The sequence below is a fragment of the Mesocricetus auratus genome, unplaced genomic scaffold (assembly GCF_017639785.1).
Source record: "Mesocricetus auratus isolate SY011 unplaced genomic scaffold, BCM_Maur_2.0 Super-Scaffold_100024, whole genome shotgun sequence".
NCBI lineage: Eukaryota > Metazoa > Chordata > Mammalia > Rodentia > Cricetidae > Mesocricetus > Mesocricetus auratus.
This window is the reverse complement of record NW_024429205.1, coordinates 24,798,989-24,815,719: the sequence shown is the minus strand read 5'-3', so window position 1 is coordinate 24,815,719 and position 16,731 is coordinate 24,798,989. Positions and strand designations below refer to the sequence as shown.

The 16,731-nt window shown below is 47.4% G+C and overlaps 1 long non-coding RNA gene across 1 annotated transcript; it reads right to left on the bottom strand.

Annotated features, from left to right (window-relative positions):
- Positions 1-1,204: 1,204 nt before the first annotated feature.
- LOC106021426 lies at positions 1,205-16,432 on the bottom strand. The gene is made up of 2 exons (XR_001196700.3): positions 16,067-16,432; positions 1,205-1,614 (listed from the first exon to the last, which is right to left on the bottom strand). It is a non-coding gene; the product is annotated as an uncharacterized LOC106021426 (long non-coding RNA).
- Positions 16,433-16,731: the final 299 nt, after the last annotated feature.

The window sequence follows — 16,731 nt, the reverse complement described above, 5'->3', positions numbered from 1 at the left end:
GTGTTCAGGTGGACAGATCACTTTGAAGCGTCGTGTGTGTGAGTGTGAGTGGGCCACCCAGGTGCCATGGTGGGGGCACATGGCAGAGAAAATCCATTTACCTCACAGCAGGTATGGATGGGGCTGGGGTCCCACTGAACCCTCTGACGACAATCACAAGAGCCCCTATTGGACCCCACTTCTGCAAGTTAACCAACAGGCTGTGGGTTGGAGTCTCGCCCTTTAATACATGGCCCTGTGGTGCACTGAGATCCAAATTACAGCACTTAGCAAGCCAAAGACAAGCTTCCTATATACGTATTTCATCACACATAAAGATTTTAAAATACACATGCTTGTATTCACAGGTCAGCAATGAACAATTTTCACTTCCGCAACTAAGTGGAAACTGTCCTTCATTTATGCCTTCCTTCCTCCCTCTCTCCCTCCCTCCTTTCTTACCTCCTCACATTCCTTCCTTCCTTCCGTCCTCCTCCTCCTCTCAAGTATGTCACCAACACAGCTCAGTGCAACCTCATTGTCTGATTCCTTCTAAAACGGTCATCATGTCCCTCGCCAGCACCGGCTTTTGTGCCTAAACTCAAAGGCAACAGAGCAAACAAGGCAAATGATGTCTTAGAGGCTGTCCTAAAGTTTTGTAGATAATTGTTGTGTGACAAAACTTTTCCTGGGGACACAGCACACACATCTACTAAGAATCCCCCAACAGATCAGAGTACATATAACTACCCGAAAGGAAAAGTATCAGTTTAGGACCTGAAAGTCAAATTCTCAGCACAAAGGAGATTTATTTGCCCCAGAGGCACAGGGCAGGGAATAAAAGACAAACACAGGAGATAGAAGAGGAGGGAAAGGGGGAAGGGGACAAGGAAAGGGGGAGTGGTGTTTGTCCCAGAGGGACAAAGGACTACTTCTGGATAGAAAAGAGACAGGTGGAGCACATGGGGAGAGCTGGTGTTAGGATGAGGTGTGTAATTTTAACTGGGCATGTTAATTAGGTGAGCCAAAGGGGCCTTCTGATTTCTGGACTCCAATACTTTGATAGCTGGTGCTTGGTGTCCAGCCTCAGGAGGAGGAAGTGGCCTAATAAGGGAATAGGCCTTATGGCTAGCTTTAGGAACGTTACAGTTTTTAGCAAGGAGAAGGACAAAGCCTGTCAGAGCCATGCTCAACAGATAGAGTCCCTTCACCACAAAAGTCCAGCTTAGTGAACCAATGAGTTTATTGGGGCCACATGGCATATGGTGAATGGTTACTTTCAGGAGCAGAAGTGTCTCCCAGACAGCTGTGTCATCAAAGCCCAGTATAGCATGAGTGACAGCTCACAAAAAACTGGGAACCTGGAGCCCACTATACAGCCTGCAGGCAGCCAGCTCAACAGGTTAGAGTCCTTTTCCGTGTCTCAGGTGTCTCTGCCGGGCTGCCCATCTGGTTTCCACTTCCTCCAGGAAGTTGGTCTAGTCTCAAAGTCTTCTCTGCAGCTTTTCCTCTTCTGAGCATCTTCCTTGAAGCTTGGCTCGGCTTACTCTGGCAGGGAGGGGGCCTAGTGAATCTGCTCAGTTTCAGGGACTTCCTGAGGCTCTTTTGAGTTACCTTTCTGCTTACGGGGCTTCCCTGAAAGGCAGAGGAAAACGGTTACATTACAATGACAACCCCCCTCCAAGAACTGCTTAGGGGCAGCCCTGCAGGCTGGAGGGATGGGGATGTGTCTACCTGGGAAAGTGTGAGATGGCTGCTTTAAGGAACACCCATCCATTCTTTTCCACGAAAGAGGAACAGATGTTTTCTATGAGAATGAAGCTGGCAGGCTAGACATGGGGAATGGCAAAGATTCAGAGGTATGATGGACACAGTAGCATGCCAAAACAACCTCAATCCTCATCTTGCAGGTGGTGTTCAGGCCACCTCAGCCTAGCCTGGATCATCACATCTAGGTAAGAATGAAAGAACACTTGTGGAATTGTTCCTGCCATGGTTCCCATCTAGTCTCTGAAGTAACCCAAAGGAACAATTCCGACGTACATGCAGAGATGAAGATAAAAGTTGGGGAAATTAAGTAACCCATGCCAGATCTCACTACTGGTCAGTGATATGGCGAAGGTTGAAGAGACAGCCAGACTCAGGAGCCGGCTATGATGCATTGCTGCCTGTGAGGGTCAGAGCCACCTGCTTGCCGCCTTTCCCACTGGGAAATCCCACCTGACTAGCCTAAATCATATGCCATCTGTGGTGGTTTGAAAGAAAATGGCCCTCACAGGCTCATGGGGAGTGGCACTATTAGGAGGTGTGGCCTTGTTGGAGGAAGTGTGTCACTGGGGGTGGGCTTTGAGGTCTCAAGATGCAGAAGCCAGGCCCACTGTGGCGTTCTGTTCCTGTTGCCTACTGGTCCAGATGTAGAACTCTCAGTGCTCTCTCTCCAGAACCATGTCTGCCTGCACACTTCCATGCTTCCTGCCATGACAATAATGGACTAAACCTCTAAACCTGTAGGCCAAACCTCAATTAAATGTTTTCTTTTATAAGAGTTTCCATGGGCATGGTGTCTCTTCACAGCAATAGAAACCCTAAGACACCATCTCTGAAACCAGCCCCGCCAGGGACCGCATGCCCACCTCTGCCAGAGATGGCTTCAATCATGAAGGTGACCTGGTGGGCACTACACAGCAGGGACCCTGAAGGGACTATTACAGTGCTCCCAACCAGTCCTCAGTCTCCCTCACACAAGGCATCCAGCATAGCACAGAATGTCTACACTGGTTACTTTTCTCGCCTGTGTCAAAAATGCCCCCACACAAGCAGCCTAGGGGTAAAGACTGATTTTGACTCATGATCTCAAAGATTTAGGTCCTCATGGTGGGGAGGGTATGGAAGAGCAGAGCAAAGCAAGTCCCATAAAGGTGGCTGGACACAGACACCAAATCCTAGGTTGGCCGGCTCTCCACCCCAACTCTCCCTTTATTCCATCTGGGGTCCTAGCTTGTTGGATGGTGCTAGTCACATTCAGGGATGCCTTGGCCCTTTGTCAGTCCTCTCTGGAAACGCCTGCACAGTGTGCTTTAACAGTCTGGGCACATCTCCATCCAATCCAGCTGACACCACCCTCTCTGGTTCCACCTACATATATACATATGCATATACATCATTACACACACACACACACACACACACACACACACACTAGGAAAAGGCCAGCTTGTGCACTGAGTCTCCTGGGGTTGTTTAAGTGTGAGGAAGGAGGATAGAGCCCCTGAGGTAAGGTGGTAATATTCTGCACCACAATTGTTCAAATTCAGCTTATAAAACACTCAATCAGCCTGACACTTGTGTGCTATATTTCTAGAAGTGTGTTTTTCCACTTTTATTAACTCCTCAAATTTTATTTAGTCAATAGGGTAGAAAATTTTAAAGCAGGAAGAAGAGAGATTCACCAGGGAGTTTTCCTTAGCCTGATGGAAAGGATTTCCCGGAGTGGCTAGTGGATTTCCCGGAGTGGATCAGGGATCCGTGTCTCATGTCCTACAAGACAACTTCGGTAACAGTGCAAACCCAAGGATGGAGGGGCATCGCATTTCCATTGGTGTCCGTGAGCATTTGTTCGAGATTCACGCTTTAACATTATAAAGCAAAAAGGAACATTCTGGAACACTGAACCCTGTGCAAGGGCCAGCTTTTTCCAATTAGGCAGACATTGAAGGCCCACTGCCACCTTGGAGATGTCTGGATGTTGACAGGGCGGGCGGAAAGGTGCTGGGCAGATGGCTCCCTCTACCTGTCATTCCTGTGAGCTTGGCTGCCTTTCAAAGACTATAGAGGCTTTCTCAACCTCTTCAACATGGGCTCGTTCTCCTATTAGATGCAAACATTTCACACTCTAATGTTTTATTTTGAAATTTCAAAATTAATTAAATATTATGACAAAAAGCCAAGCCGCAGGACAAAGTGCTGCTTTGTCTTTGAGTTGCCCACGTAACCGCCCTGAGTGTGTGCTTGCCCGCTCCTGCCCCGCCCCGCCCCGCCCTCCCCCCCCCCGCCCTCCACCCCCCCCCCCCCGCGCCCCGTGAGGAGCCTTGCTTTATGAACTACAAGCTTTTTCATTTCCTCCCCAGGTTCTTGATGAGAGACCTGGGGATGTGGCCACCAGGCGGATGTGGTACTCGGCATTTATGAACTTGCTCTAGCTTCCCGGAGGGACGGGGGACTAAGAAGCAGACATGCTTACTTTGCTTCCAATAAAACCCCCAACTCCTTAATTATTAAATAGGTATCATTGTGTGGTGATAGCTAGTATTTATTGGGTGCCTCCCGCCTGCCACACACAGCGTGAGGCGCTCCCTTTTCATCCCACAACTCACTTCGCACGTGGCCTTGTCCTCTGTGCCTTACGGTTGAGGAACCCAAGCTGTCCTGAGTGCACACCCTGTCTAAGGTCTCACAAGGAAAAGACAACGATCTGGGCGTGCCCCGGCATGCGTGCCCAGATCAGCAGACCCCGTAACATTAAGTAGAACTGGGATTTGATTCCTGGCTGTTCGCGTCCAGAACCTATGCTTGTTACACCATCCTTATAATTATTACAATAACTGGTACTGGCTTCAAAATGACCCCCAAGGGGACTCCTCAGCCCGTAGGGACTCGTTATAAGATTAAGGGAGGCAGGATGTGTGTCTCTGATGCCATGCTAACGCCAGGCCTCCGCTGTCTACTGTGAACTGAGACCATCATGCTGGGCCTTCGGGCCACCGGCTGGACTTGGACATTAACGACCCAGAGAGTGAAATAAAATGGCTGCAGGAGGCTTGGAAAGGAGGCCACTTACTATCCCAGTCCCACCCGACTGAGAGGCGGCGGCTGCCCGACCAAAGCCTATCAGCCATGCTATGCAGAGCCACACGCCCTGGAAAAAAATCCCAGGAGACCGTGAGGCTGCCGTCCTGCTCCAGGGCCTGCGGGTGAGAGCCTGGGGAGACTCAGACTGGGCCATACTGGGTGTGGGGTGTGCAGGCTCCCACTGTCCCACATGGTGCCCAGTCCTTCCCAGGCTCTCCAGGTCCAGCTGCAGCTGACTTCAGAAGCAAGGCCGGAAGGCCAGAGCACACCCTTAACTCCCGGCACTCAGGAGGCAGACACAAGCAGATCTCTGTGAGTTCAAGGTCAGTGTGGTCTACCCAGTGAGCCCTGTCTAAAACAAAAACTGTCCTTCAACACTGGCTAAGGGTGTGGCCTTTCCAGTTCAAGTGGTTTGTGCACACGTTTGGTTTGAGAAGGTCTGTCCTAACTCACTCTCTTCATCAGAACCCCAGTTACATTATAGGCATGTGTAAAACTGTCAAAGAATGAATGTTACTTAAAAATCAGAAATTGAAATAGTCTCAGATGGTCAATTCCAAGCATCTATGCACGGAATAAACCCAGAAAGTCACAAATTGGCTATCATTTTCCTTCTCTATAAAACTGGAGAAAAAAATCCCCACCCAGGAAAAGGAACAGTGAATGTCGCAGCCCTTTAGGAAGCCAAAAGAACCACATGGGCTCGAACGCAAAACAAGCAAGAATCGCTGGCATTAAGACCAGACTTAACATATAATTAATAAATTGACTTTGTAGAAAACATCCATTATCCTTAAGTGAGGTTATTTTGGAAAATCTAGTCCATCTATCTAGCTCCTGGGTATGTTCAATAACTGGCTATTGGACAGTAAGTAAATGACTCTTTTTCGCAAAAGAGTGAAGAGTTAATCCTTAGCTTTCCAACGCTGCTGCGCAAGCTAAGCAATGAATTTTCAAATGCAACAATGGCCCAAAGAAAGCATCGATTAAAAAGAGCAGTTTCAAGCCGGGCGATGGTGGCGCACGCCTTTAATCCCAGCACTCAGGAGGCAGAAACAGGCGGATCTCTGTTAGTTCAAGGCTGGGCTGGACCGACAGCCTCCAAAACAATACAGAGAAACCCTCTCTCGTAAAACCAAAAAAAAAAAAAAAAAAAAAAAGAGCAGTTTCCACCCCAAAGTTCACATGCTGTGTTTTCCGGCTGCAGCAAGGGGCCCAACATCCCTGGTGGAATGTCTCTTGTTGATGCTGGTCACTGGTCACAGTCAACCTTGTCATGCCTCTGCAGTGAAGGTGCTGACTCAAAATCCCATTTCCCGGACAGAGTCAACATCTGCCCACATCTGAGCTACTGGTAGCAGCCAGCTTGATGGGCACAGAGGGTTGGTGGGGGAGGTGGAGGAAGGCGGATGGCGGATGGAGAAAAACACCCATCAGATTGACAACAGAGCCCAGGCTGCAACGTGTGCAGTCACAGAGTTCTCTCACAGAGCGGAAGTGGCCAAATTTGATTTGGGGACTTAAAATCAAACCCTACTTTATCACAGCCTTGTAGAGGAAGCCTTCGTGTGAGGACACACTGTGGAGTGATCCTCTTGTACACTGTAAAAATTTGTTATTCGAATTTGTATAATAAAACGCTGACTGGCCAGTAGCTAGGCAGGAAGAATGGAGAGGGGTACCAAACTCAGGATGATGGGAAGGAGAAGGGCAGAGTCAGGGATCTCAGTAATGCAGAGGGAGCAGGAGATGAACAGGCTATGCTAATAAAGCTACCTCCACGTGGCAGAGTGTAAATAAGGAATACCAGTTAACTTAAAATGTAAGGACTACTTCATAACAAGCCTGAGCTTCTGACCGAGCATTTGTAATTAATATCAAGCCTCTGAGTGGCTGTTTGGGAACTGGTGGGCAGGAGAGAAATGCCCAACCATAGGGACATGCAGCTTCCAGTGCAAGGCACTGCCACAGCTGGCTGAAACTCAGACCACAGGGGCTCCAGTCTATGAAGACGAAGTCGATGGCTGCTCTTGCCTTGGGACATGTGCTGGCTAGGTTTGTGTCAATTTGACACAAGTTGCAGTCATCAGATGGAGGGAGGAAGCCTCAGTTAAGAAAACGCCGTATCTATACTGTTGGCAAACCTGTAAGGCATTTTCTTAATTAGCGATCAATGGGGGAGTCCATTGTGAGTGGTGCCATCCCTGGGCTGGTGGTCCTGGGTTCTGTAAGGAAGCAGGCTGAGCAACTCATGGGGAACAAGCCAGTAAGCAGCACCCCTCCATGGCCTCTGCATCAGCTCCTGCCTCCAGGTTCCTGCCCTGCTTGACTTCCTGTCCTGACCTCCTTCAGTGATGGAATACACTGTGCAAGTATGAGTGAAATAAACCCTTTCCTCCCGACTTGCTTTGGCCGTGGTGTTTAGCCAGCTATGCTAATCCTAGTGTGTAGTAACATGACTGAGACAATCCCTTATCTGTGCCTTGTAATACTTTGGAACATGGAGCTGCCCAAGCAGCCCCACAGACCTGTAGAACTTGGAAAAACACAGCCAACCCGCGGGAACTAGCAGTCAAAAATAGCAATCTGGACAACCAATAGTCTTTGATGGGGGATGTCTTTCTGTATGCCGTGAATATATGTTTCTCTTATTGGTTGATGAATAAAGCTGTTTCGGCCAATGGACAGGCAGGATTTAGCCAGGCGAGAAATTCAAACAGGGAGAGAGAAAGGTAGTGGGTGAAGTGGGGGAGATGCTATGTAGCTGTCGAGGAGGAAGAGACCCAGGCATCACCGGTAAGCCAAGATTAATACAAATGGGTTAATGGTTAAGAGAGAGCTAGCCAATAAGAAGCCTGAGCAATAGGCCAAACGGTTCATAATTAATATAAACCTCTGAGTGTTTATTTGCGACTAAATGGCTGTGGGACTGGGTGGGACAGAGACTTCCATCTACTGTCTTAATAAAATGCCAAAGTGGGAAGCCCACAATTTGATTTGTGAGGAAGATTCTGACGGGGCTCACTTCTTTTTTCAGCATGCTGTGGTCCCCTCCTCTTGCCTTACCAGCTCTCCGGTTAACAGCCAGGAGACAAACACCTCCAACATTTTGTCATTGGAAATGCAGTTAGAAAAACAAAACTCAGTCTCAGTGTTCAGGCACTGACTAGATGCTGGTTTTGATTATAAGCACTAACACTTCTGAGGGTCTGGTTTGAGGTCTAGATGCCAAATGCAGTCAGAACTGGAGCCTGGAGCTTTGCAGAGTTATCTTGAAGTTTGAGTGAGGGACGCACCCAGCAGCTCCAACCAAAGCTAGCATGTGGAGGAACTGGCTAATTAGTCTAGGATTGTTTCCATTAAATTAAAGGCATTCCAATCAACTAAATTAACATCCAGAGTGGGATTACACTCAACCATTCCCAATTAAGTTGGAAAGTTCAGCACGATAACCACCAACATCACAAACTGGGAATGTTTGCCAGACAGAGATGAACGCCTTCCATTTTTCTTAAACCAGCAACAGCCTTTGCTAATAGATTTCGTCAAAAGAGTGTGTACAGAAAAATGGAGTGAGCAAGCCACTCAATTCTAGGAACCATTTTGCCCCAAGGCTGCAGCAACATCCAGCAAAGACTTGAAATGTGGACTACACTGAGAGACGTCCGCATACAAGCAAAGCAAAACTTTCTGTTTATGGCTTCCGTTCTCAACATATAGATGATGCAGGTGCCAAAAAACCTGCATCGGTGCTTATAGGACCTTTTGCCTTCTGACGTGAAAGAGAAATACTATCAGAATGGCCAGCTGTGTTGAACCCTTAGACTCCTCTGCTTTTGGTGGTAGCTTTAGGTTATTGGGGTTCAAAATAACTATGATGTCAATATTTACACAGCATTTCCAAAGACTCTTATGCACTGCAAGTGGGAATTGACCTGGGGTCCTCTGTAAGAGCATCAAGTGTTCTTGACGGCTGAGCCATCTCTCCTGCCCCGAGAAGCATAACATTTATGGAAGAGGCAGAATCTTCTGGTAACTGCAGCTTGAGTACTAGACTACGCTGCAAGCCCATCTGTGATTTGTGAGCTCTCCTACCCCCAAACCTTCCTGCTGACACCTGCCCAGAACTCAGCCGTCACAGCTTTAGACTGGGGCTGAGATTAAAGTTCCCATCGAAGAGCTTTGGCCCTTACTATCTATGAAGCAAGCCTGTCGCCATGGGAACTACAAAAGTGGGTGAATTGAGTTTCTAAATCTGATCTCACATCCAGCCTAGCATTGAGTTTCAAATCTGAAATATCTCCTGTCTCTGTCACATCTTTCAGGATGCTATCTCCCAGGTCATGGGTTTTATAAAGACACAAATGACTGTTGCTTCTTCAAAAACCCTCTGTATTTATCAAGACTCAAAGCCTAAACACAGAAAACCCCGGGGGGGTTCAGGAAGTAGCTAGCTTCATGCCCAAAACTCTGCTTATCGGCTGTAAGCATTTTTCTCACTTTTGTTTTCACTAGCACAGGAAATGGTGAGCTTCTGACTCTTTCACACATACATGCCATTGCACTTGGCTGGCAGCCCCTCCCCTCACTGCCACTCTTTGAACTTCCTCTGCCCTCTGGCTGGTCCCCTTCCAATACCCAAATAGTCCCCTTCCTGTAAACAGGTTGACTTTGGTACAGGTCTCCAAAACAACTCCCAAAAGCGTCCTTATTTTTGTATAGTCACACAGGGTGCCCATGACTCATAGGAGCCCGTGAAGCCATCTAAACATGAAAAGATTGTTTTTATTCAATCTCTTTACGGCCAGAAGTCTCTTCTTTATGGTAATTTGTCATCCAAGTGATAGACTTCATTAGCATGTCTGTTCATAGATTTCCCTTTTCATTTATGTAAAATTGATGGCAATAGTTCCTGTTTAATTTCTGATTTTACTAATTGTAGTGTTCTCTTTCTTAGTCCCTTTAGCTGAACACATGGTCTGTTTTGTCGGTTTTTCTCTAAGAACCAGTTTCTAGCTCCATTAATCTTCTACTTTGAACTTTCGTTTTAAATTATGTGTACGTGGGTATCTGCGTGTGAACACAGGGGTCTAAAGAAGCCGGGCAGGGGGTGGGGTGTCCCTGGATGTGGAGTTCCAGGCGGTCCCTGCCGTGGTTGCCAGGATCAAGACCTCTGAAGGAGCAGCCCTCAGTCCTAACCATTGAGCCATCTCTCCGGGCCCTTGATTTCCTGATTTATAATTCTTTAATTACCTCTTACTTTGGGTTTGTTTTAGCCTGTGTCTTTTTTAACAGCGTCTTAAGATAAAACTTTAAGGACATGAGATCTTTGTTGTTAAAATACAAGTGTTTATGCTATTTATTTCTGTAACTGGCTCCCATGTGTTTTGTTATGCTGCACCTTCATTTTGGCTTATCTCAAAGTATTTTCTAATCTCTTTTTTATTTCATATTGACCCCTTAGTCATTTAGAAGTGTGTTGCTCAATTTCCAAGTGTTTTGGATTTTTCTAAATGCTTTTTCTAAAGCCGTTTATTGTGATTAGCGCATACTGTCCGATTCTTTTTAACTTATTGATGCTTATTTTACGGGCTACTATATGGTTTACCCTGGAGACGTTCCACAAGTACGTGGTGTTGCTAGGTGGAGGGCCCTACAGGTGGATGTTAGGTCTAGTAGGCTCATAATATAATTCTATTTCCATACTGGCTTCTTCCTACTCCTAGTCTATAAATCAATTTAATCAATGGAAAAAACCTACTGAGCGGCAGCTCCTTCTTCCTGGGGCTGGTCCCAGGACACTGCTACTTTTCACGACTTAGCGTTGAGCAGAAACATCAGCTCTTCTGGGGTCCTGTACCTGCTGACTTTGGACTGGACTGGACTGGACTGGACTGGACTGGACTGGACTGGACTGGACTGGACTGGCCTGGACTGGACTGGACTGGACTGGACTGGACTGGACTGGCCTGGACTGGACTGGACTGGACTGGACTGGACTGGACTGGACTGGACTGGCACTCCTGGTTCTCAGGGGCTCAGCTTGGACTCTCAGCTTTGTCCCTCCTGTGTCTCTGCCGCTGTCTCTGTTACTGTGTGTTAATCATAAACATCCTTTTGGTTTTCTGGAATGCCCTAATACAGGAGCATTAGAAAGGCCATTTAGGGACTTAAAGGTCAAATGTCAGGATGGCATGTCACACAACAGGAGACTGCTGCTTCACAGCAGTGATTGTCGCACTTTCAGGAGTTTGGAGACACCAGAGAAGTAATGAGCCTGCTGGGAAAAAAACCAGGCAGGCGCTGGCCCCCATGGGGTGGGGGTGGAGCTTCTGACGGTGCTGGCTATAGTTCCTGTCCCTCCATCCAGGTGCATATCCAAGCTTACCCTGAACCATACAGGTCCCTGGACTGTTGTGAAATGTCACTTTAATATCTGTTACATTCATTTATGCTATGGAGTATTTGTTTAATGATGCAAAGATGTGTTGAATTCTTTTACATTGCATTTGTTTAACTCTGTGAAGCTGTGTTGCTTTGCCTGTCTGAAACACCTGATTGGTCTAATAAAGAGCTGAATGGCCAATAGCTAGGCAAGGGAAAGGACATGCAGGTCTGGCAGGCAGAGAGATTACATAGGAGGAGAACTCTGGGAAGAAAGGTCAAGGAGCAAAAGGAGGAGAGAAGGACTCCAGGGGCCAGTCACCCAGCTACACAGCAAGCCACAGAGTAAGAAGTAAAGAAAGGTAGACAGGATAGAGAAAGATAAAAGCCCGGAGGCAAAAGGCAGGCAGGATAATTCAAGTTAAGAAAAGCTGGCTAGAAACAAGCCAAGCTAAGGCCCGGCATTCATAAGAAAGAATTAGCTTCTGTGTGATTACTGGGTAACTGGGTGCTGGGTCCCCAAAGAGCAAAACGAAAAATAACACAGAACCATCCCACTAGCTGTATGTATATGCATGTCTCTCAAATGGATCCCACTCAGCTTTTCTGTACATTTTAATAACAAATCTTAATCCTAATAGGATAATTGGATTTCTGGTGGCATAGATTATTTTACATCACTGTAGCTTAACTCTAGAACTGAACTACATGGAGCCAGGTTTATTGACACCCTGCTCAATACATACACTGGCTCTGGTCCTGATGGGAAAAGTCCTGCAGGCCCTACATGGTAGATGCTGAGGCAGAAGAATGATGGGTGCTCTCTGGAATGTTCTCTACAATAGCCACTAGTGATGAAGACACAAGGTCAGGCTGAACACTGGTACGGTCCCTACAGAAGCCACCAAACTTGGCAGGAGCTCCAGAATTATCCTCAACCAAGGTGAGACTGTGGGGCCATTATTCCGCCCCTGAACCATTCCAGGCCACTCTGCGAAAAAGTGCAGCTTCAAGTTAGATAGGGCCCACGGCCAAGGCAGTGCTCAGAACCAGACGCGGTTTGGGGCTCCCAGCATCAGCTGCAGACAAGAAGGCTGAGTGGTATGCTGCAGCCGTCATCACTTGCAGCCGGTCTCTCTGATCATCTCCACTCATGTGTCCACGACAATCACCTCCCTGTCGGGCCTGCGTTCACTCCTGAGTGGGGAGATCAGCAAATGTCTTCCCTGATGCTCACAGCTAGAATCCACAGTTGAGAGATGCAGCTCACCAAGACATAGATATTACTGGTGGGCATTACCACAGCTAGCCTATTAAGAGATGGCTTGTGTTGAATAGAGCTTTATAGACAAGAAGACACAGGGCGGGGCTTCCTAGTAATCTTTTCCAGCTATACCAAGCACAAGTAAACAGAAAGTGTTGTTACACTTTGCCAACTGGCTCAGACAGAATTTAAAGAGGAAAAGTTATTAGTTAAGATTGAAAGGAAGTTGGCAAGAAATGGATGGCCGGGGGCCCATTACTCAAGAGCAGAGCTGAGTGTCCTTTCAATTAGCTTGCTTACACGATGGAGTGACCCCCAGTCCTCACCTGCCCAGTCCGACCCCACCTTGCGTGTTCCATGAGACACCAGGCTGGACATGAACAGCATGTCTGCTTAGTTCTTCCTGAAACCAGATTTCCCTGCTCCAGCCACACAGCTCCAGAGAGCGACCAGGCCACGTACCTTTAGAGGTACATCCTTGACCCAGCCCTTTTCTGGAATGTTTTGGCTTGAAACTGGTGAACCAGCGGTGGTTCCTGGTTAATAATGAAGAGTGAGATATGACACCTGGTTTCTTGGTAGCTTTGTTTTCTGAGATGTTGAAAAAAAAAAATCCTGAGGCCAAGGTGAATGGAAGAGGCCAAGTGATGGGGAATGTTCTTCCGTGCATGTGTTTCTTTCATTGGTTTATGACTACTACTCTTATTGGCTGATTGGCCAGATAGGAAGTGGCGTAGCTGGGCAGAATCAGTATATAAGCAGAGACAAACAATAAATCACTCTTTTCTCTCTGAGGAGATGCTTAGCAGTCACCATATGAGCTGCCCAAGAAGTTAGAGGTCTGGACCTTTCTCCAGTAAGATAAGACCACATGGAAATACTTAGATTAATAGAAATAGGTTAATAATTAAGACAGAGCTAGCCAATAATAAACCATAGTCACTGGCCAATAGTTTCATAATTAATATAGCATCCGTGTGTTCATTTGGGGCTGACGCAATTCTGGGGCCAGGCCGGTGGGATAGAATGTTCGTAACAGCAGAGAGAGTGCTCACAGTCTATCATCCTCCGTCTCCAGGTACCCCCAGTCTACCCTTAACTCCTTGAGGTTGTCTGTGTGAGCTTTGATCTCTTGACCCCAAGCTAGCCACAGGTACATCTCTGTCCTCAGCATTTTCATATAGTCTAGATACACAAATAAGTGTGTCAGCTAGCAGATACAGTGCACCCCTCAGTCTCTACGCCAACACACCCTTAAACAAGGAGGGTGATTAGTCGTCTCCCCAAGAAGTCTTCTTCAGTAGCAGGTTAACCAAAAGTGGAAGCGTTCACTCTCCCCCTCAGCCAGCACGTCTTTCGAGATACTCTGAAATAAAACTCTGCTGTCCCATCACCAGGGACACTCACGGAAGCACCAATTGAAACTCCAAGGGCCCTGTTTGCATGGACCCCGGGGGACGGGATCCAACCCTCCAGCTCCCACCCAGAATTCTTAGGGCCTTCCCTGCTGTTCATATCCGATGTTAATCCTACTGCAGACAGGTCTTCAATGGGGGACTGAACACTGCTAACTGGATGATAAGGGAACATATATCAGCAACATATGCTCAACCTTCGACCCACCACAGATGTCATTGTTCTGTGGATTGCTTTCTCCTCAAGCTTTGGAACACAACACATTGAAGCACTCAGCATAGGCCCAATTTCCAAGCTTTCTGTTTCTTTCTTTTTACCTTCTTCTTGGTATGTTGCTATAAATATCCTCCCAAACATAGAATCCAAACCTCAGGTGGTGTGTGAGTGAAGGCTTAAGCTAGAGGAACGGAAATGTATTTCTCAACACGTGGGTGCCAGGCCACCAGCGCATCTAAATATCAATTTTGGACGTAAAATATCATGAAGTCCTGTAAAGAGAAGCTTTTTCTTTGAGAGAAGCCTTCCCGCCAGCCTGGTTCTAGTGCCGCATCAGTCCCAAATAAACACACAGGAGGCTATATTAATTATGAAGCTGTTGGCCTTGCTTGTTTCTTACTGGCTAGCTCTGACTTAAGTAATTACCCCATAACTGTTAATCTAAGTATGTCTCTTACCGAAGAATAGTTCCAGGCTTCCTACCCCATGGCGGTTACATGTTGAATCTCCTGTGTTTCTCCTTCCCAGAGTCCTCCTGGACTCCTAGTCCCTCCTATCTTGGTTCCCTATTGGCTCAACAGTGCTTTATTGGCATAAGACTTCCCCAACACTGTCCCTCGGCTCTTGTAGGGCTTTCTAAGTCAACACACCCAGAGTTCGAGGGTAGCCCTTCAGAAGACAGGTGCCACCCTCAGTATAAAGTGAGGGACAATGTAAGAGATGACTGTCTGTCATTAGTCACATCCAATACAGTCCCCATGCTCTGGGATCCCACCTAAGGCCCTGTCTTCTTCTGAGACTCTGGGGATTTTTAAGATCATAAGTTTGGACCTATGAGGGACTCCCTCAATCTAGCCAGAACTGGAATTCACCCATTTGGCAGCTATGGTCCTGAAGGCATTATCTCATCATTTCCATTCCACTGGGCATTCTTGGTGTGCTGCAGCTTTCCTTCTGATCCAGGCCCTCCTTCGCTTGATTCAGGAAGATGGATCAAGGGAACATTGAGGAGATGGAAATTTGAGAGCTGGCTCAGCAGTTAGGGACACTTGTTGCTCTTCCAAAGGATCCAAGTTCGGTTCCCAGCACAGACAGCCCTCCTCTGGCTTCTGGGGGCACCCACATACATTTGTGTACACTCACAGACACATATATGCATATACATAAACAGATTTGAAAATAAGGAAATGCAAGTTTCTCGAGGCCTCCCGTCTCCTGCACCCCAATCAGTTTCTTTTACCCACTGGGATGAGGGCTCACCCCTATCAAGAAGCTAAAGATGGTTTGGCAGGCAGGCCTGGAAGCAGCGTTCAGCTTTACAAGGCAACCTGGAATCACAGGCCTTAGTCACACTCAGTGAAGTCCAGGTAACGGAGGCTGGTTTCAGTTTGTTCCTTGGGTCCAACATGTCTGCGGTTGGGGGTGGGAGTGGGGTAAGGTGCTGACAGTGTGTGTGTTTAACAACTACTAACAAACGTAAGCTCCTTTAGAGACACAAGAATATTTTCTACCGCAGACAGCCTTGTCCAGATGAGCCACGAGAAACGAAATTTATTCTAAGGGTTTTGACAGTCACCTTTAAAACAAGTGATAGGTTTGCCTTCCCACTTGGGTAGGTGTAGCTGTGAAGCTGCTGTCAGCACAGTAGGCCAGAGTCAGGGTGGGGCATCCTGAGGATTGGGAATTCCTTCTTCTCTTCTCTCAATTCTGATCCTACCAGCAGCTCCCTGCCACCAAGGTCTCAGAGTTAGTTAGGCTAATCGTCTATATTTGAAAGCACGTTAGAGGAAATGTCGCCACACTCAGAAAGTCGTTAACCAGGAGTCTGTAATCCATATTTTTCCATGCGCTTTCATCACACAGGGAAAGGTCTGTGGTTGAGAAGTTTGTTTAGGATGCAGTGGAACTGAGGGAGACAGCGAGAGACACCCCCACCCCACACACACCCTCACCCCGTACCTAGAGGTTCTGGTTCCTGGTGTGAGTCCTCACAGAAGTTCTGGTTCCTGGTGTGAGTCCTCTCAGAAGTTCTGGTTCCTGGTGTGAGTCCTCTCAGAAGTTCTGGTTCCTGGTGTGAGTCCTCTCAGGTCACTTGTGGCTGGTGGGGGCTGGGGGGCTTCTTTCTGAGAGACAGATCAAGTTGTCTTCACTGCTTCCACCAACCCGAGCTCCGCTCAGCCTCTGGGGCTCCTGCCCGTCCTCCCTCTTGCAGCTAATGAGCAGATCAGAGGGCAGCCAGAGAAGAGGCTTTGTTTTTCCTCGAGTGGTGGTAATCGGAGTTCTCAGGAGACAGAGGCAGGAGCACTGTGAGTCAAGACACCAGGACAGGCTACACAGCAAAATAAAAATAAAAGAGAGAAATTTAAACAATTATAATCTTTTCATTTTATTTCTTACGGCAAAAGACAAGCACTTTACTTTCAAGAAAATTCGGAAGAGAAAAAGTGAAGGCAACTAAATTTCCCTCATCGTGAGGAAAATCTCTACGAATATCTACTAAGATGTATGTCTTTCCCAACTGCATAATCTCTATGCATCTTAGCAAGGGAGATAAGAACTGACTGAGGACAGATGCCAGGCCCATGGTTTGCCGAGGTCACCACATGTCACCCCCTCATCCGCTC